At 43.3% G+C, this 7963-nt stretch overlaps 1 protein-coding gene across 1 annotated transcript in view; it reads left to right on the plus strand.

Moving 5' to 3' along the window:
* ACTL6B (actin like 6B) overlaps nt 1–7963 on the plus strand; it is a 27927-nt gene that overhangs the window by 568 nt on the left and 19396 nt on the right. The window lies entirely within an intron of this gene.

A 7963-nucleotide genomic window follows, 5' to 3' on the forward strand; every position in this document is an offset into this window, starting at 1 on the left:
AGAGCGTCCTGACCGTGAGTTCCCCGAAGTTGCATTGTGGGGTTTTTTATACCCCCTGTAGGCCACATGCCATTGTAATAACAATTCATATTTATGGAGTTACATACTTATGTTACTTAATCCTCACAATATTGGTAAGTACTAGCATTTTCTAGTAGTGGAAACAGGCCCAAGGCTGCAGAGTTGCAGTACAAATCCAGGAAGCCTTAACAAGTTTACAATATAATTATGTTAATACTAGCCTTTTTTTTTTTTTAACTTATCAGAGTGCACTTGCATTTCCCATAAAGACAGAAGGGAGAAAGTGCCTCTCCCTAACGGGGTGTGGTCACACCTTACCTTAACCCCTGCATTTATCCACAGAGTTTAAACTTTTTTATTTATTTATTTATCTTTTAAATTTTCTATAAGGCATGTATACTCACCAGAGAAAGACAGAGAAAGTGAGAAAGTAAGCTGCCAGGTCCAGGACTCGAACTGCAGTCGACCATGTGGGAGCCCTGCACCTTAACCACCGTACCACCTGGCCCTCCCATGTACAGATTTTGGTCACTTACATGCGTGAGGAGTGGGTGGGTCCAGGACTTCAACAGCATGGTGGGTCATGTGGGATCTGGCTACCTTAACCACCAGGCCATAGCCGGCCAATACTAGCCTCTTGAAGAAACGCCTTATGGACCATTCCTATAAAGGGATCAGAATGTTAAGTACAGGCCTCAGTTTTCATATATGTTAAATGAGGGAGTTGACAGTGATCTGCCCTGCAAGTCTCTTGACTTGTTATGAGATTCCCCATGGATTATGAAAACACTTTGGAAAGTTCAAGTCAAATAGCTTTCAGCTCTTCTAATCTAAAAGTACCCAAACACTACTCATTTAGCATGTTAGAATCATTACAGGTTCAGCCACTGTGTTGCAAAAGTAATGCTAGTGTCCTGCATGCTGGAAGCTATCTATATAGCAACCACTGGTTCGGATCAACAGGTAGGCCTAAAAAAATGCTGGGATAATACAAGGACAAACACCCAAGATTCTGAGAAGTGGGAGAGCTGAGGAAAGGAGATCAAGGAGTGAGGAACTTTGTCAAAGATGCTTTCTTCCTCTCTGTCTCTCAGTCATAAAGGGGGGGAGGCATTGCAATTTTTTTTTCTTTTTCTTTTTTTAGAGATTTTTGCTGTGCTCACTGGAGAGAGAGAGAAAAAGAAACAAATAGCAAGAAATCACCTCTGCCCCTGGGGATGGCCACGCCACAGTCCCTTTTCAGTTCTCAGAAGGATCTTGGGCACACATGTACCTGTGACCAGCATGAATTTTAAGTCACCAGGTCCAGGACTCAAACCACAGTCAACTACATGGGAGTCCAGTGAGGTAACTATTAAGCTATCTGCTGATCCCACAACCTTTTTTTTTTTTTTTTCAAAAACAATATTTTAAAGAAAATAAAAGAAAAATTACCTTTCTCAGTTATGTACAAATTCCAATTATTGCACCTAGCAATTCTGCAACATGTTAGCAATAGGTAATATATGTAAAAAAAAAATGAGAAAACCACACTGGGTATGTGTGTGTGCATGCCCAAAATCCCAAAAGAAAGGAGAAATGGAGGAGAAGGGATTGTGGTGTGACTATCCCCCATGGAGGGGTTGCTTTTTCACTTTCTTTCTCTGTCTCTCTTTGGCAAGTGCATGCACCTGGCAAGAAAAAAATATTAATTAGATAATAGATTTCAATTAGGTATTTGAATTTGGAAGGGACCGGATAATTTCCTTCAATTCTTTCATGTACAGATGGGCAGAGTAGCTTCCCTACAGTCTCTTGGGAAACTAGTAACCTAAGACTAGAATCCAATCTTGTCAATCTCTATAGGGCATCTAATGCTGCTTCCTCTCATTTTGGTTTCTATGCAAATATGCTTCTCTGCTTTAACTCATTCAGCTAATATTCATTGAGCCCTAGTGACATACAAGGCAATGTCCTAGGTACTGAGGATAGAACCATGAATAACAGGTGCACTCTCTTGGCCTATAGGGAGCTTACAATCTACACAGGAGATTGATGATAGATGGGCATTGAAATAACATTTGGTGTGGTGGTCCGGAGGTGGCAGTTACTGAGAACAGAACATTTGAGAGGGGTAAATTGGGTAAGGAAGATCAAGAGTTTTAGATTGAGGACCAGTCCCATGGCCTATTGGTTAAAGGAACCAGATTCCATGTTGCAGATCATATGGTTCACATTCCATCCCAGCACCTTGGAAAACATGCTGAACATGTATGCATATGTGCCCCAAGTCTTAACAGGATGAGAAATGAAGGAGAAGGGATTGTGACCATGCCCACTGGGGGGTGCTTTCTCCCTCTCTTCTGTCTCTCAATTAGGTATTTGAATTTGGAAGGGACCGGATAATTTCCTTCAATTCTTTCATGTACAGATGGGCAGAGTAGCTTCCCTACAGTCTCTTGGGAAACTAGTAACCTAAGACTAGAATCCAATCTTGTCAATCTCTATAGGGCATCTAATGCTGCTTCCTCTCATTTTGGTTTCTATGCAAATATGCTTCTCTGCTTTAACTCATTCAGCTAATATTCATTGAGCCCTAGTGACATACAAGGCAATGTCCTAGGTACTGAGGATAGAACCATGAATAACAGGTGCACTCTCTTGGCCTATAGGGAGCTTACAATCTACACAGGAGATTGATGATAGATGGGCATTGAAATAACATTTGGTGTGGTGGTCCGGAGGTGGCAGTTACTGAGAACAGAACATTTGAGAGGGGTAAATTGGGTAAGGAAGATCAAGAGTTTTAGATTGAGGACCAGTCCCATGGCCTATTGGTTAAAGGAACCAGATTCCATGTTGCAGATCATATGGTTCACATTCCATCCCAGCACCTTGGAAAACATGCTGAACATGTATGCATATGTGCCCCAAGTCTTAACAGGATGAGAAATGAAGGAGAAGGGATTGTGACCATGCCCACTGGGGGGTGCTTTCTCCCTCTCTTCTGTCTCTCTGTCTCTCTGGTGAGCACATGCACTCTCTGACTTATAAACCGCAACAACAAAATAGTTTTAGATTGGGGCATTCTAAAACTATGACAGATGCCTATACGAAGTCCAGGAGAAATGTTCTATGGTGGCTATAGAAGCAAATCTGAGGTTTCACAGAGAAATCTATTTTGGACTAGAGCCCCAAGAGTGAGTGGCACATTCAAGCAGATGAAGTCATAAGGAGATTCAGGGAAAAGACAAGATGGCCTAAGACCAAGCTTTGTGGAACTCCAACATTTAGAGGTCAGACAGAAAACAAGCTGCCAATGGAAGCCAGAGAGCTAAGAAGAAAATCAGGGAAATGTAGAGTTCTGGAGTCCAGAAGAAAAGAGTGTTCCAAAAAATAAATGGTAAACTGTATTGAATACTGCAGAGAGATGAGGCAAGACTGGACTGAGGAGTATGCATAGGACCGAGTAATGAGAAGCCACTGGTGACTTAGTTCAGAGCATTTGCAATGGATGCAAGGGTCAGGAGTTTGTTTGCAGTGGGCTGTGGGTGAGTGAGAAGTGAGACAGTGGAGACAGCCAAAGTGGCCAAAGTTTTGAGAATCTCGACTTGGAGAGGATGTAGGGCATGTAGAAAGGCAAGGCAGCAGTGGGAAGAGAATGTGAAATCAAGATATTTGGGGGGTTTAAAGTTAATTCTGTTTCTTCTGGGAGCAAGAGAGAGAGAGAGCACCACCAAGGTCTTGATACTGTGATCTACCTCCAGCTTGAGCCAGCCCCACATCAGGGGCATATCCTGGGAGTTCTCCAGACACAAACCTGATACCTCCCCATATGGTTCAGGCTCTCAGAGCATCACATTTTACTTCTGGGCCAGTATCAGGCTGTTAAGACATTTGGGTTTTGACGGGAGTTTGTGATGCTTGTTCAGATAATAATGGGAAGGAAAAGAGGAGAGTGAGAGGTGCAGGATGCAGACAGGTTGGGGTTGACAATGGGTTGGCCAACTGCTCTGAGAAGGCAGAAGCCCAGGAACATGTGTGGAGAATGTAGCTTTTATAGGTCACCACACTTCCTCCTTCCTCTATTCTTTTTCTGTCTTCTCCTTGACCTCTTCTCAGGGCACTTTTCAAATGTTGTTTTTCCCAGAATCCCACCATCAGCCTCCTCTTCCTACTCTCCATGTTATCCATTGGTGACTTCATCCACTCCTGTGACTTTACTTACTCCCTAATTACTCATACCTGTCAAACAGCTCTCTCTCATCCAGATGTCTTTTCCCCATGTGCAAACTCAGTGGAAGTCTAACTGCAGACAGAGTACCTCCATGTGATGCTCATGGACAGTGATGTGTTGGCATCAGCTTGTGCCAGGTCATACCAGCTCACAAAAGCCCGTAGTACATCTCTTTTCCCAATTCTTTGCTCAGTGAAGTCATGTTGATAGTTGTAACTTGAAATCAGTCACGGTGGGAGTATTTACGTCATGGAAATTGGCAAATGCTTCAGATCAGGGCTCCTCCTCCCTGAAGAGCTGGGTTTTAAAACGTTTACTGCACACCACTGTTGACTGATATCTTACACTGAACATATTCAGAAATAATCATCTTCCCCTGCACCTCACCCAGCCCAAGCTTACCCCTTCCCTGAATCTCTTGGCCCAGCTAACAGCATTACCACCTATCTGAGAGCTTCCCACTTCATTTTCCATAGCCAAAAAATGGCCACTTAGGATATAGTCTAAGCTGCTATAACAGAGTCCCCAAAATTTAGTGACTTAAGCAACAACCCCACAATAGACACCCCAGGACTGAGGTGGCATCTCCATCATCTTCAACATGCAGCATCCACTTGTATGTCCAGCACAGCTCAGGCAGCACTCACCGTTATATCTGATTCTCATCTACTGGGAAGGGAGATAGGGGGACTGCAAGTTCCCTGTTTAAGGATACCACTAACTTCTGCTCAGAATTTGGCCATATGCAAGGAAGGCTGGGGCATATAGTTTCTAGCCACACACCTAGCTAAAACATTCTTTTTCTAAATAATTATTTTTTATTTAACTTTATTTTATTTATTTATCTTAATGTGACCAGAGAGGGACAGAATGAGAGAGAGAGAGAGAGAAAGTGAGAAAACAAAGCTGCCAGGTCCGGGCCTCGAACTGTGGTCAGCCATGTGGGAGTCCAGCGCCCTTAACAACCATGCCACCTGCTGGCACCCAACTAAAACATTATTAAGAAAGAAAGAAAGTAAGAGGGGCCAGCAGGTGGTGTAGTGGTTAAAGGTGCTGGACTCCCACATGGCTGACACGTTTCAAGTCCCAGGCTTTTTCTTTTTCATTTTCCCTCTCTCTCTCTGTCTCTGGTCAAACTGGAAAATAATAATAATAATAAATAAAGTTAAACAAAATAATTATTTTTAAAAAAAATGGAAGAGGCCAGTCCAGTGCCGTATAGTAATATAATGCTTTGCATTGCCCACATGGGAAGGCCCCAGGTTCAAATCCAAGGTCTCCCTGTATATGACGGGCACATATATGTACCTGTGATCTGGACTGGCTGAGACTGGGGGTGAATCATGGCATGAGAACCCTGTTGGGAGTGCCTGCCTCTCTCTGTCTCTGTATCTCTTTATCTTTCTCTCAAAAGAAGTAAATAAACTTTTTGAAAAGATATGCCACTCATCCTTCTCCTGTGGTCACACCACAATCCCTTCTCCTCTCTCTCTCCCTCCTGGCAGGATTTTGGGCATGCATACACTTATGCCCAGAATGTTTTTCAAGCTGCTGGGTCTGAAATTCAAACCACATGGTTAGCCCTGTGGGACCCAGCTGTCGTAACTACCGTGCCATGAGCTAATCCTAAATAAATAAATTTTATTTTAAAAATAATAAAAAGAAGGGGGTTGGGTATTGGTACAGGGCTAGCAGTCTACGCTGTTGGTGGCACATCCTGTCAATGCTGCTTCTTACTTAAATCCAGCCCTTCTACTGTATGCCAACTGCTATTACCTTGATTATTACCTATTTCCTGGCCTTTAAGATAGTCCTTCTCTAATCAACCTACCAAAATAGCTACCAAAGATATCTGTCTGAAATGCAAATCGGATCACATAACTTCTTTGTTCAAAACCATGCAGTAGTGGGGCCAGCAGGTGGCGAGGTGGACTCCCACATGGCCCATGCGGTTCAAGTCCCAGACCTAACAGCTTACTCATGTTCTCTTTCTCTCTTGCTCTGGTGAACTCGTTTGCCATATAGCAAATTAAAATAATAATTAAATAAATAACTTAAAAAACAAAAAACTATGCAGTAGTTTCCCATTGTTTCCATGAGAAGGACCAAACTTCCTTGAATGATACACAGCCTAGGTCTCATCCCTTCTACTCAGAATGCCTTCTTCCCCTACTCTAGCTCCACTTCCTTATCTGCCAGGAAAATTCAGGTCATTTTCTGGGGCTTAGTTTAAGTATTGTATCCCTGACCACACTGCTGTTCATGCCCCACTGCAGTGCTGGCTCCATCCTACTGCAGTCTTTACTGGCCTCTGTATTTCTGGGCACTTGCCATCTGTACTGGGCCAGGGGCTCCCTGTGATGCCAAGGCACTTGGTTTATCTGGCAGAAGACTGACTGAGATCTCAGCTAGCAAGACCCTCATGAGATGCCAAATCATTCCAAAGATGTGGTGTCTGTGGGACCTGGAGCTGGCCCTACTCCCTTGGACATCAATACCAGCACTCAGGTTTGGCCATCCTGCATGTGGGCAGGGAATGTGAAAACATCCAGATGACTTTATTGAGTTAATCATTTAATTGTCCATCTTCCTGGATAGACATTAAACTCTATGAGAGTCACTTCAAGGTCTGTAAGCCATTTTACTCCTAGTGCCTAGCAGACACCTAAAAAACATTTGAGAAATGAATAGAAGCCTGACAACCTTTGCCCCAGCATGCACTTTTCACACGCCTGAGCTCAGATTTCAGCCCTGTCACTTACCAGTAGAGTGACCCTAGGCAAATCACTCAAACTCTCTCTGCCTTTGCTTCCCCTCCATGGTAATAATAATTGGGTTATTATGACTGACTTAGGACTAGTATAATGATTATAACAATACCTGGCACATAGTAGACATTTTATGTCTGCCAAATAAAAATACAGCAGCCAGCATGAACCAGTTGGTCTTTGATTACTTTTCCAGTGTTATCTTCCCCTGACACTGTGTCTGCTCTCAGCTCATATCTACACCTGCTACACTGTGCATCTATTTCCACCTATTCCAGAAATGTTCATGTCTATAGACCTTTACGCATGCCATTTTCTTTATGGAAGACCCTTCCCAACTTGTTTACCTGTGAACGTCTATCCATTCTTCACAATTCAGCCCAAACCTCACTCCTGGAAACCTTCCTGGACTCTCGGAGACAGATGGCTCCTCCCTTACCCAGGGCTTCATGTTACCTCACCTTCCCAAAACTTCTTGCAAACAAGAATATATTTGTGGGGGCCGGCAGGTGGTGTGGTGATTAAAGGCACTGGATTCCCACATGGCCAACCACGGTTTGAGTCCCGGACCTGGTGGCTTGCTTTCTCACTTTCTCTCTCTCTCACTCTGTCCCTCTCTGGTCAAATTGAAATAAACAAATGAATAAATAAATAAATAAAGTTAAATAAAATAATTATTTTTAAAAAGAATATATTTGTGGTAATTCCTTAGTATTCCTTCTCATGCCTAGCATAGCACTTATTGAATCACTGAATGGATAAGTTAAAAGTATTAATTACAGGACCAGCAGATGGCGTAATGGCTACATAGTTGGACTCCCATGTAGTTGACTGCAGTTCGAGTCCCAGACCTGGTGATTTAAACTCACACCGGGCACATGTGTGTACGTGCCCAAGATCTCAAGAGGAGAAGGGAGGAAATTGCAGCGTGGCCATCACCCCTGGGGGGTGATTTCTC

The sequence above is a fragment of the Tupaia chinensis genome, unplaced genomic scaffold (assembly GCF_000334495.1).
Source record: "Tupaia chinensis unplaced genomic scaffold, TupChi_1.0 Scaffold000465_1, whole genome shotgun sequence".
Classification (NCBI taxonomy): Eukaryota; Metazoa; Chordata; class Mammalia; order Scandentia; family Tupaiidae; genus Tupaia; species Tupaia belangeri.